This window comes from Sminthopsis crassicaudata, chromosome 2 (assembly GCF_048593235.1).
Source record: "Sminthopsis crassicaudata isolate SCR6 chromosome 2, ASM4859323v1, whole genome shotgun sequence".
NCBI lineage: Eukaryota > Metazoa > Chordata > Mammalia > Dasyuromorphia > Dasyuridae > Sminthopsis > Sminthopsis crassicaudata.
Window position 1 is genome coordinate 662946787 of NC_133618.1, and position 13962 is coordinate 662960748.

A 13962-nucleotide genomic window follows, 5' to 3' on the forward strand; every position below is an offset into this window, starting at 1 on the left:
CAAATTAGGTCTTGATTCTTTCTCTTGAGAAGCATTGTTTGGATTAATTAGCCACTCTCTTCTGAAACTCAGAGAGTAGGCCTATAATAGCCAAGTTTTATTTTCTTCAGTTGAATGTAGCTGAAGATGACATCATTTTCTTTCTTTTTTTAAATCATTATTAGGGGATGGGGGAATTGTTCCTAGCACTTGTCTAAATGTATATTAGTAGGAACTGGTGATTAAATAAAGAAACATATTTTTGGAACTTTGTACAAATATAAGATGTTGAATGTATTGTCGGCATTTTGTTCATCATCAAGGATTGCTTAGCAACCAAGGTTTTGAGACTGGACTTCTGTAACAGCTTCCTAATTGGACTCCCAGCTTTCAGGGTCTTCCTTTTCCAATCTGTTCTCCACATAATGGTTAAAATCATCTTCTGAAAACCCAAGTCTGATTATATAATTCTCCTCTAGGATAAATATAAAATCATCTTGATATCCATGTATTTACTTCTGAATTCCAACCTTATTATCTAGTACTCTTCTTTTTTCACTCTACCTTTTGGTCAGACCAGCTTACTTGTCTTTCCCAAACTTGGCACTCCATATCTTGTCTCTGGGCTCTGTGCCTGGAATGCTCTGCCTCTTCTTCTCAGAGAAATCCCTGACTTCTTTCAGGGCTGAAGTTGTGCCATTCTCTTTGGCAGGAGTTCTTTTTGTTTATTTATGGTTTTTTTTTTCAGTTGGGTGAACAAGAGTTTAATGCTGCAGTTTTTCAAACTCTTGGATTCAGTTCCACTCAGGAACCATTTATTAAAGGCCTATTCTGTTTTGTTTTGTTTTTCCTTTTAAATAGTATTTTAAATTACATGTAAAACATTTTTAAAAATGTTTAAAAAATTTTTGAGTTCCAAATTTTCTCCTTTTCTTCACTTCCTTTATCCCTAAGACAATAAGCATTTTGATAGAGGTTACATATGTATAGTCATGTAAAGCATATTTCCATATTAGTCATGTTGGGAAAGAAAAAAAAAACAGAACAAAAGGGAAAAATATGAAAAATTAAAGAAAGTGAACACAGTATGCTTTTGTTTGCTTTATACGCCACCAGTTCTTTCTCTGGAATTGTATAGCATCTTTTGGACTTGTCTCTGATCATTGTATATGCTGAGAAGAGCTAAGTCTATCATAGTTGATCATCACACAATGTTACTGATTCTATGTACAATGTTCTCCTGGTTCTGCTCACTTTGCTTTGCATCAGTTCGTGTAAGTCTTGCCAGGTTTTTCTGAAATCCATCTGCTTGTCATTTCTTACAGCACAATGATTTTTCATTACATTCAAATAGCACAATTTGTTCAGCTATTCCCCAATTGATTTGTCAGGAATTCTTAGTTCTGAATTTGTTTAATTTTTTTAATAATCATCATGTTTCAACTTAATTGGTTTTATTTGTATCCTATACAAATATCCTATATATCCAGTTGGAAGCAGTATTCTTAGAAGCGTTCCTTACACAGCCAATGAAAGGAGTTGATCCATGACATATAAAAAAAATTAAGAATCTTTCTTATGGGATCCATTTGCTGATCTTATTAGGGTTTAATATCCTTTTCCTTCATATTATCTTCCTTCTCCAATTATCAATCAATTAATCAATCAAAATTATTTATCAAAATACTTATTGTGCTCTTTACTTTGTGATAACAAGTATCCTGAATGAAGCAATCCCTACTTGTATAAAACTTCCATTCTAATGGCAGACATCTGGTATCATATATCTGATTATATACATAGAGGGAGTTGTCAGGCACATTATCATATATTTAGGAATATAATGTGGTTCAGTAGAAAACCGCATTGGAGTTGTAATCAGTTGGGTTTGAATCTTGATTTTTCCACTTATTACTTGTGTGATTTTGAGAAAGTCATTTATACTTATCAGTCAATTTTTTCATATGTAAAAATGAAGCTATGATATTTCATTGATTCCTGTAGAATAGAAGATTCTTGAGAACAGGGACATAATAAGTGCCTAATGAATTTTTATTGGCTTAGCCTGGTTTGGTGATAACACTAAAAGTTGAAAAAACTGAGAATTTTCCTGGAGTCTCTATCCCCTGGGCAGATGTGTTTACCAGTGTGTATGTTTGAGGATAAGGGAAGAACCCAAGTTTTTTGAAATGCTGTTGTCTAATAAGGAGATCTAGCACCATATGTTTCTGAACTTGGAAAGAGCTTTTCCTCAAAGTGTTTGGAACACACAAGAACTATTTCATGAGTAACCATTTCTGTCTGGCAGACATCTGTCTGAATTCTGGCTTTCCACAGTGAAGTCCTTCAGATGTTCAGCATGGACACTTGGCAGATAATGTACTCTGCCCCTGAGTGTAGCCAAGGCTGGAATACTCAGATGAGAAGGCTGGAGAATAAGTATTTCTCTCCTTTTCTCCCCTCTGATCTCATCCTGCTCTTTTCTCCTTCCATGCTTTTGTTCAGTCCTTACCCCCTAGTTGCTTGAATATATTTCCTCTTCCTAAATATCTTCCTTTTAGTTCAATAGTGATTCTTCCTTTTTCCATGAATGAAACTGTTCTGCCCTCAAATTTTTTCTTAGTAGCAAGTTTTAATAATACTCTAAAAGCTTTTTTTAAAATTTGCTATTATTTCCAAATATCTCCCACTCCATTCTAGACAGTTTGGAGTTTGAAGTGAATAGCCCATTTATATATAAGTGGACATATAATAGAATTGGATGTCTAATTGGGCCAACTTCTTATCTCTGTGACATTGGGCAGATTATCCTCCTTTGGCTTTTCTTCTCTCGACTTTGAAATAAAAGTGTTGGGCTGAGATGACCTCAAAGGATGACCACTTCTCAGGTGATAATGGGCGTTCTTTTTACAGCTGCTGGGTTTTTTTTTCCCAACTTTTGGATATTATAGTTCTGTCCCTTTTGGCTCCAAATCTTTGATCCTACCAACTTTAAAGTGCTATAACAATCAATTAAAACAAATTTATGCCCTGACAAAATTATGCCTGACAGCATAGACATTGTTCTGTACCCACTTTTTATTGAATGCACTTCGGAGACCATCTTTCTAATCTAGGGTGAACAAACTGGAGCTAAGTGACTTTCTTAAGGACCATAATGGGAATCCAAGCTTCAACTTTCCCTTGTACCACACTGCCTCCCCTGTGGTGGCCACCTCTGACCAAAAGGAGGGAATGTGTTTCATCATCCAGCCTTTGGAGGATGTCATCCGTTATCAAATTGAAGTGAGCATTGTTATCATGGTGTATTGCTTTCCTTGAAGTGCCATTAAGGTGTGATGGATATAGTGCAAGAAATGCTAGGCATCAGAAGACTTGGATTGAATTGATCAATGATGGACAGAATTAGCTACACCCAGAGAAGGAACACTAATAAATTAATGTAAACTGGTTGCATTTTTGTTTTTCTTCCCAGGTTATTTTTATCTTCTGAATCCAATTCTTCCTGTGCAACAAGAAATTCAGTTCTGCACACATATATTGTATCTAGGATATACTATAACATATCTAACATGTATAACACTGCTTGCCATCTAGGGGAAGGGGTGGAGGGAAGGAAGGGAAAATTCGGAACAGAAGGGAGTGCAAGGGATAATGTTGTAAGAAAAATTACCCATGCATATGTACTGTCAAAAAAAGTTATAATTATAAAATTAAAAAATAAAAAAGAAGACTTGGATTGGATTCCAGACTCTGTTCCTTCAGAGTCAGTGGACTTAGCTGACTTAATTTGCCCCCTAGACCTCAGTTTCTCTATTTATAAAATGAAGGACTTGGATCAGCTCTCAAAGATCTCTTCTAACTCTTTGAAGTTGAGATTTATAAAGTTTCTAGGCTTTGAAGTAATCTAGTGATTATATTGTGCAAAAGGAAACAATAGAATAATTGTTGGAGTTCTGCCTCTAAAGTATTGTGTCATTTTGTTGGCTGTCCCAGAACAATTCAGATTCAGCTAAAGCTACCATAACAACCAATCACCAATATGTTTACTTGGGTGCTTCTTATATACAAAGGCCTGGATTAGATGTCATCCCTGGAGGTTAAAAAGATGAGTGTGAGCCAGTCACTGTCTTCTAGGAGAAAGTTCTGACTTGTGAACAGGAAAGATCACTAATTCAAGGAAACAGCAATGGACAAGGACCAAATGTGGTAATATACATATAACATAAGTGTTTAGATTTTTTGTTTTATGATTTTGCTAGTGGAAATAGTAATAAAGAGTAAGTAATAGCATTTGATTTGCCCTGAGACAGTGGGACTTTTGCATCTGACATAAGACTTAAATCTCTCATATGTGTTGTCTCCCTTATTTTAATGTACTCTCCCCAAGGAGCAGGGGAGTCTGAATTTTCTGTTTGTATCCCCAACTAGCATTAACACAATGCTTAGAACATTAATAGATGCCTAATAAATGCTCATCATTGATTTATTCCTCCCTTTCATTTGTTTTGGAATTCAGAGGAGAAGGCTGTGGTTGTACTTTGGTTCTATTAGGGGAAGTACTCCAGGGAAAGTGTACCTAAAATACTTCCTCTTGACTAAAGAAAAGGATTTAGATAAGTGGGCAAGAGCAGGCAGGAGAATGGTGTGGACCAAAGTTGGATGTCATGGAAGCTTATGGTAGATTGGTGAAATTGTGAGGAGCCCTGGAGCTGAAGGCTTGCTTTGGAAGTGAGGATGGTATAAAGCTAGAAAGAAGAGTGGGGGTTGATTTGTAGAAAGCTTGGAAAGCCAGATTGGTGTTAGGATTTTGCCTTCTAAGTTTCCAAATAGGGGAATTTTCTTACTGGAGAGGGAAAAGATGTTGGACTTTGACATAAGAAGCCTGGGGTGGAGTCCTAATTTTGTCTTTTATTGCTTCTGTGACCTTGAGGCTTTGGGGTTCAATTTCTTTGGCTATAAAGTGAAGGGGCTGGAGCAGAAGACCTTTGAGATCTCTTGGATCTGATATTCAGTGCTTCCATTATGCTATGATTAAAAGGATCTATAAGTTTTTATTTTTAAAAGATAAATCCTTAGATTGTGGAAGATCTAAGCAATCCCATCAGACTCCATTTCAGCTGAGAAGAAATGAGTAAAACTTATAAAGGCTTAGGGCTTCTTTTGACCATGGGGTAACCATTCGGTCTAGGGTGACGCTCTGGGAGAACAGGTAGGTCTGGAAGGTCATTGCCAATGAGGGCTTGTGTTCTTACATTGAATCAGACCTTCAGCCATTCCCTGAACTGAATATTATTTTTCCAGCCCCAACCCCCCAATCAACACTAGCCTAGTGTAGCATGCTCAGCCTGAGGTGTTTAATGGAGCTTTACTTCAATGCTGGCTCACATCTCTAGGGAGTGACTAGTATAAGACCAGTCTCCTGGGATCCAAGAGCAAAGAAAAACTCACAGGGGAATTCACCCTTTGGCATTTGTCTCACTCTAGGATTTGCTTTTCATTTGACTTGAAATATAGTCTAATGTGAGAAGGGAACAGAGCTAGGGGCGTGAGACAGGATTTAACAAGTTTGTGACTTTGGAAAGCAATTCTTTGTGGGATTGAATAGATGTGTCCATAATTTATAGTCCATGTAGACACATTATGGCCACGCTACATAAACAGCACTGTTTGTTAATTCTGTAGAGGTGAAATTGACCTTGAGCTCTATTCTCCTTCAGCCAATCACCCAGAAAGGACTTTTGTATATATTCTTGTTTCATATTCCTTTACTTTTTCCTCCTCTTCATCCTCCTCGTCCCCTTCCTCATCTTCCTCCTTCTTTATTATTCTTTTGCTATGACAAATAGACTTGCTAAAAAAAAACATATACAACAACAATGAAATTTTTAAATCATTTATCAAGCATTTTATTCAGTATATGATATACTGAGTTAAAGGAGTTTCAGTGAGGAATTATACATCTTCCCTCCCTTTAAGAAACATACCATGTCATTGTACCAAGCTAATGGAGGTTATATGAGGATATATCTTTGTATTTATCTTTGTACCAAGATAATGGAGGTTATTCAGTCCAGGAGGGGCTGGACTTTTTGTTTCATTGGTTTAGGGGAACTCCTAGGTGAGGAAACTCCTTTTTTACCAATGTAGATTGAAACTGTTCTGAAATGGTTGACCCAGAGAAGTACTTTGAAGGCCTAGGTCATTAAGAGATTGAATGATTTGTTTACACAGCCAGTTCATGACAGAGTCGGAATTTGAACTCAAGTCTTCTCTGTTTCTTATTATTCCACATTACCACTCTTTGGGCCATTTACCAAAAATAAAAGTTTGCTCCCGTCCTGACCGGGAAAGTGAAGAAAACCAAGAAGATGAATCTGAACCCTAATTCAGATAACAAAAACCAAAATTTTAAAAATTGGATTTAGCAAATGTTTATGAATCATCTGTTAACAAGTTCACAGATCCACTTGACTATTGAGTATGGACAATTCACTTTTCTTCAATCGACTTTATTATGGTGTTCCACTGGGTTGATCCAACAAGTGAAATTTAGCTGGCCAGACTTGATCCAGGACCTGGTACCTGAGGTTCAAGATTAGAATGAAACAACATTTAGTCATAGAAAGGACATTAATGTAGCAACAGCAGGAAAAATATAGTTGTAGAGGAGATAGCCTTGAGTAAGTTGAATAAAACTTTTCCTGCTTCTGGGTTGCAGGTGGTGGTGATTCAGTCACAAATCTGAAGGGACTGCCCAAGCTCCCTGAATCCAGGCTATTTTGTGTTTAGGAACCAGGAAGCCTCCTTGAGGTCTATATGACTTCAATATCTTTGAAGAAAAAGAAGAGGCAAAAGTCCAGTGGTAGGGAGCTGATCTTGAAGTCAGGAAAACCCGGGGTTCAAATTTTTCATTGAATCCCAGAATCTCAGAATTGAAAGGACACTTTGATTCATTTAACTCAACCCAAATATGAATTAGAAAGCCTTTAATTAAAGAACTTCTTCATAAAGAACCTGCTTTTCCAGAGGTAGCCCATTCCACTGATGGATAGCTTGAATTTTAGGGAGTACCCTTATTGGTAGTGTGACCTTGAGTCAAAGTCTTAGGCCCTCAAAATGTTGCTGAGGTGTCAAATTTCCAGGGTTGCTAGAATCAGATTAAAAAATAATTGGAGGATGTTTAGCAAAATACACAAAAATACAATGCAATATAGATAGTGCTAATCTGTGGTCTTCTAAGTCAATATGCAGACAAAAGGATCCATTTTTATTAGAATGGTAAAGAAAGTATCAATCTGTATGGATAAAGGGAATTTTTCTCAAGCAAGAGTTCCCTTTATCAATGAAATCACTATCTAGTTTCTATCCTTTTTCTTAAGGAAAATTATTCATCTAACCTCACCTACTTTCTGGGTAACTCTTGAGGGCAATTCCTCCTATAACCATAAGGTAATTTGAGAAGGAAGAATCCTTATGCCTGGGGTAACTCAAGCGAGATCAATCTTAGCTTTACCTTTGGTGAATGTCTAGCTTTAGTCCTTCAAGAAGATTATGAAATCTTAGATACACTCATTTTCTTGAACAGATTTTGAATCCAGAATTCATTTTGAATTCATTTATAAATGTCTAAGTGGAAGTGACATAAGACACACTTTTAGAAGGGTCATGCTTTTTAAGAGGTTCAGTGAATGCTTCTATTTGACTTCTTGGCTTTCCTTCACATCCCAGCAAAAATGCCATGTATAAAAACTTTCCCATCCCCTTTAGTGCTGCTTCCTTTTCTCAATTATCTCTTAATTTATCATGTATGTTTTGTTTGTAAATAGTTTATTCATGGTCTCCCTCATTAGATTTGGAGCTCCTTGAGACCAGAGACTAACTTTTGCCTTATTTTGAATCCCCAGCATTTAGCTGTATCTAACACAGTTTAGCGCCTCCCCCCCCAAATGCTGACTGCTGATTATTGGTTTGGTTAGGGAGGATAACTAAAGCTTTGCCTCAGGGTACTGAAGTAAAGGAAGGGTTAGGGCACTTTCAGTACTGCTTCTGGGCAGAAATAAGAGAGCTTAGAACCTAGTTAGCTGAGTAATTAGTTACAATAGAAAACTACCAGATGGCAGGCTGGGATGACCTCCATTGCCTTTGCCAGGTGCATTTGAGGCAACAGAAGAAGGAGAAGCAGATGGGAATATGAAAGACCCTGACAAGTAGAATATCCAGAGGAGGAAAAGCAAGAAAATGAAGGATTTTTGAGATTGTTACATGAAGGACTTTGAGATTGGCTTATGAAGACCGGCTCAAAGAACTTAGAATGTTTTGACTGAAAGAGGGAAAAGGTAGGGGGTACTTGATATTGTCTTTATGAAATTGATGAAGTAATTATGGAAGAAAAGATTTTTCTGCTTGGTTCCAAGAGAGAACCAGGAACAGCCGATGAAAATTCCAAAAGGACAAACATGAGCATGGGAAAAACTTCCTAAAATTCAAGCTATCCATGAGTGGAATGGGCTGCCTCTGGCAAAGTGGGTTCCCTATGAAGTTCTTTAATTAGAGGCTGGCTGTTAACATTTCAGGAATATTTCAAAAGGGATTTTAATTCATGTTTGGGTTGAATTAGATGTACCAAAGTGTTCTTTCAATTCTGACATTCTATGATTCAATGAAAAATTTTGGTTAATTGACACATGTGAACTATAAAAACAATCACTTATTTTCAAGGAATTGGAATAAAATGAAACATATTTCATATTCAAAGAATGTTGCATTGACTTTAATCCTTCTGTGATGATTCTGATGCTTGTGTTGCTTCAGGGTCATTAATAAGAATACCAATTAGAATTTTACTATAGATTTATGGAAAAGCTTTGCCAGATGAGCTTGTTGTCTGAACGTCTGCCAGATTAGCCAACGTTTATACATAAATGCATGTACACATGTTCTTCCTTTCTCTCCCTTGAAATGAATGGAGAATGAAAGTAGGAGGATAATAGTTTCTTGTTAACCCCTTATCTGTTCAAAATCAGTAATATTGACAATCTCTGGAATGCTGGAGAAGACAGATGGAGGAACATGAGAGCTAAAATTAGGCACTTGAAAGTCTTCTGGCTCAGAGATTTAGAATTGGAAGGAACATTAGAGATCTGGCATGTGGAAGAGAGGGATTAGACATGTTCTGTTCAGTCCCAGTGGAGAATATGGGGAGTTCTGGGTGGGCAAATTTAGTTTTGATAGTTGGGAGAAAGATCTTCCTAATTTTTAGAGCTATCTGTAAGTGGAATGGGCTACCTGAAGAGGTTATAGATTCTTTCCCCTTGCAGGTAGGTAGGCAACAAGCACTTACTATATGTCTGGCACTGTGTTAAGCACTAGGGATACAAACATGAAAGAAAGCTAATCCTTGCCCTCAGGGACACTCAGTGGGGCAAGATAATGCAAAAATGAGCTGAAAAGGAGAAGAATGGACTAGATATTTATGTAGTACCCACCATGTGTCAGATGCTGTGCTAAGCATCTTTTTTTTTTTTAAATCTCTTTTGATCCTCACAACAGCCCTCCAGGGTAGATACTATTATTATTCTCATTTTACAGTTGAGGAAACTGAGGCAAACAGCATTTAAGTGACTTGACCCCGAAATCTTGGTATTCAGGAATGCAATAACAGCTACTCTACTCATTTGCCTTTGCCTCAGATCAGCTGAGATGACCAGCTACTCACAGAACTGGACAAAATATTTTAAGATTTCAGTTTCAATGTTATACATAGATTGTTGATTATATTAAAATGATTTTGATGAAGTGGCCTTGTAATTAAAAAAAACTACTCAACTGTCTCTAAGAGGCATCCTCTAATTTATTTGTGGGGCTACCATTACGTGTGCTATCCAAAAGGAGATCCTGCACAGTTCTAGATTCTCTTCCATTTCTTACTGAGAGAACTAAGCAGTTCTGGGGTTAACTTCAGAGAACATTGAATTGGATCTGAACCTCTGAATTTGATCTTGAAAAGCTTCCTACTGAGTTGATCCAAACCTTTGGTTATGGCTGGAAAATTGACCTAGATCTTATACATAGGAACCCAAAGCTTATGCATTCTGGCAATGCATGTGTTAGGCCATGGCATTCATTCATCAATCATTTATTTATTAAATACTTGCTGTGTTCACAGAGAGCATTGTGCTTGGTTTTTAGGGTGGACAAATTTCAGATAAAATTTGCTGAATGTTTGCCAGTGTGGTAGTTTCCAGGACACTCCAATGTCATCAAAAGGTGGTTGTGATATGTAGTACCAGTTAGTGGTTAGGTTACTTTGAATGCATGTTTAAGCTAAGATTTTGAAAATTAGCCAATAATCTGGCTTCAGGAGGGGAGGGTATATAGAATAATTATACTCTCGATGTCTAGGCTATTTTTAACTTTGAGGGAATTTTGTATTTTTGACAATTCTGTCATTTTTCAGTATGCAGTGACTTTATCTTGCATTTAGTATATTTATTTTTAGTGTAAATAAGAATGAAAAACATAATCTTAAGTTTTGATGACCTTGGTATCAAAGGACTGTTTTCTATTCTTATTTAGTTGTCACCAAGCTGGATTTCTCAAATAAACATCTAAGTACTGTGTCTGACAATCCTTTTCTTCCTTCCCTTCTTTTGTCACAAAAGGTAGGACTCTGCTTTAGATTCATGGCTGATTCTGAGGTTTTGTTTGTTTAAACAAAAGCCAAAAAAAAATGGCCTGGATCATTTCATTTGATCTTTAGCTAGGATCTGGTTTTCCTCCTTCTGAGTCAATAGCTAATGAAGCTCATAGAAAACTAAGTGAGAAATTTGTCCAAAAAGGGAAAAAAAAAGAAAAAAAAAAAGGTTGTGTCTGGTAATTTGATTTCACATCAACTGTCCGTGAGATAGAATAATATTATTCTCTTTTCTCCAATAACTGTTTCTTGTTGTAAAAAACAAATATTCACAGACCTCTTTGTATAATTCAATTTGTGTCATTCAATTATTTTCTTTATTCTTTTTTTCTAGGGAACTTTAGGTTTCCATCCTAAACATGCTTTTTTTTCTGATTTCATAGGTTATCTCATGTCACTGGATGGTTTATCTATTTCAGAACTGATCTCTTTGATAAGTTGTATTAATTATTTGGCAAGTTATGGAACTGGTATCTCAAAACTTATTTTTTTTGTTATAAATTTCACCTTCTCTAGATTTCCCTTTCTTTAGAACAATGAGAACATATCAATAGAATAAAGGAAATTTCTCATTGGAAGCCCTGAACCAAGAATACGATATTTTCTATTGTATTGCAATAAAGATATAAATTGTGTAATGATTCTTTTCTGGATATTGAGGTAATCCATAATCATTATTGCCCTTTGTGATTATAACTAGAAATATACATTTTTCCCAATAAGACTGGACCAAACATTCTGTGGTTACTTTTGATGATACAAAAGGGTTTGTAAGTTGTTTTGGTGAAGACTCATCTAATTCCTCAATAAGCCCACCACTTCAGTAGTGATCCTATAAATGACAGCCCCCAACAAAACACGTGTGCCAGAAATGTTGTCATAAGTAAACTCCGGGCCATGAACAAATGAAAGATCTACATGTACCACAAGATATAATACTATATCTACTGTATCGATTTCAGAGGGGGAAAGGGAGTTTTATGAAGGGAGATTTACAGGCGTCACCCTTTATAAACTTTCAGTTTCATTTGTTAGAAATGGTTTCAAGGTTCTTCAGACTTGCAGCATTAAGATTTATGATTATATAGTCTAGATAACCTTCTATTAGAGAGATTATTACATGTGCTATACTATGGGAAGCCATACTGCCTGTGATCAGACTCACTCACAAAATCACTCAATATCCTGAGAGTTCCCCCCACCCCAGTGGCCACCATCATCTCTGGCTCTAGGGCTGTTTTCTAATTGCCAGTATAGATTTATGGAGCTTAGTCTTGAGACCTCAGAACCTTCTCGATAGAGATTTAGCATTTTGGTTACTATATATAGATATTTATTGATGAAATGTAGCTTTTAGTATTTTAATTGAATTTGGAGATGCTGTCCAAGAATAATGGACAGAGCACCAGCTTTAGAATCTGGGGATAGGATCTGAATTCTTGTTCTGCACTTTGGACAGGTCTAGAATTGATTTCTTTTCTTTTAAAGGGATTGGGGGGGGGCAGAAGGGGAGAGAAAGGAGGAGGATATTAAGTAGTCTTGATAATCCTTTATAGCTTCTACATGAAAAAGAGCTTAGTGGCTGGTATAAGATGATGCTAGAAATGCTTTGCTATTCCTGCTGCCTGCAAAATATAAAGTGCTTCAAAATCCACTCCTCCTCATGATTCTCTGCGAGGTATGAGAATAGTATGTACTATACTGTTCCATCTTGTTTAAAACATATGTACGCACACATAAGCTCCCCCCCCACACATGTGATTGCTTAAATAGCCTTAATCACTAGGAATGGGAAGGTGGATGAGTCAGGGGATTGAGCAGCCTTAAAGAAATGCTGACCTCTTTTCCTTTATCTCCTGCATCTCAATTTCATTTTAATAGTTTAAAATGTGAAGTCCCAGTTAGTCAGAGAATTGCAGGGGCAAGGCAGGGGGGCTGGTTTTGAGCACTCTTATAAATCAATGTCTGGGTAACAAACTACTTTTTAAAAAAAATGTTTTTGTTATCCCTGAAACACTTAGGGGCTCAAGTTACAGCAGGGCTTCTGTTATTATGCTGTGTTTCTCAGAACGTTTTTCAACTCTTGTCTGAATGGGCTGCCAAGCCCAGCCAAGCTGTTCCTTACCACCAGAGCCCATTTTGTTCTTGCTGCTGTTGTTATTGTTTTTAATATTAATTTTCTCTCAGTCAGAGGCATTGTAGTTTAATGGATAGCCATACTGTCATGAAAACTCATTAAAAAAAAAGAATATCAGTTAAGATATGAGGGAGGAGAGGGAAGTGGAAGAGCCTTGTGGAGAGAAGAATAGTTTGGGAAAGTCTTTGTGAGGAATGAAATGGAATCAATTAAGGAGGAATAAAAGAAATATCTTGCTTCAGTGAAGGTTCACTTGAAATTAGAAAATAAGGATTATATTATAATGTAATAAAATTTATATAAGAAAATATAATTTATAATAATAAACTTATAATCTATAAGAAAATAACAAAAAATATAATTCAGTAGGGTTAGGTGACCTCCAATTCTGTTCAGCAACATGGGTTCAGGAGCAGAGGAGATAGTTTAGAAGCATAATCCTGGGCTGAGATTTGGGAGGTAAAGGGCAACAGGACAGGGGGACAAGAGATTCAAGAATAAAAGGTAGTAAAGAATTGACTTGGCTATCTTTGAAGTCAGGATTGGAGAAGAGGAATTGAAATGGCAAGCTAAAGAATAATTACCTAAGAAAATCCTGAGGAAAAGGATCGGAAGTTTTGGTGAGGGAGAAGAACGAATTTGGGAGGAATGAGGGATAAGGAATGATAGAAAGCTAAAGAGTTATTGGCAGATAGAGGAATATCAGAGGTTTTCATTAGGGTTAGCATGAACATCTTTATGTGTGTCTGAGATTCAGTTAAAAAGTCAACTATGAGATTTAAGGTGACAGGAATCAGGAGTGAACTTCAGCATGGATGCTATAGGGTGTTAGAATAAGGACTGAAGTCAGGGAAGAGGAAAAGGATGGTTAAGCTCTATGTGCCTAACTCCTTGAGAAAAAAAAAAAGAGAAAATGGTTTGGCAGCTAACTGCCATCATTATCTGAACTGGGGGGGTGTTGATAATGGGAATTTCAAAGGTGGGAAGATTGCTGATTGATGGTTATAAAGGCAGGGTCTAGATGGAGCAGTAGGAAGCAATGAATATTCCCATCTCCCCTCTAAGACCAGTGTGTTAGGGTTGTGGGTGAAGGTAGGGCCTGGAGAGAGCAGCCAGGAATATGGCGTCCTCAATAAGGGGGAAGTTTCAG

General features: G+C 36.8%; 1 protein-coding gene and 1 pseudogene across 1 annotated transcript in view; one reads left to right on the forward strand and one right to left on the reverse strand.

Annotated features, from left to right (window-relative positions):
- The window catches only part of ANK3 (ankyrin 3), a 702347-nt gene that overhangs the window by 9339 nt on the left and 679046 nt on the right, over positions 1-13962 (forward strand). The window lies entirely within an intron of this gene.
- LOC141557426 (dTDP-D-glucose 4,6-dehydratase pseudogene) lies at positions 10976-11819 on the reverse strand (annotated as a pseudogene).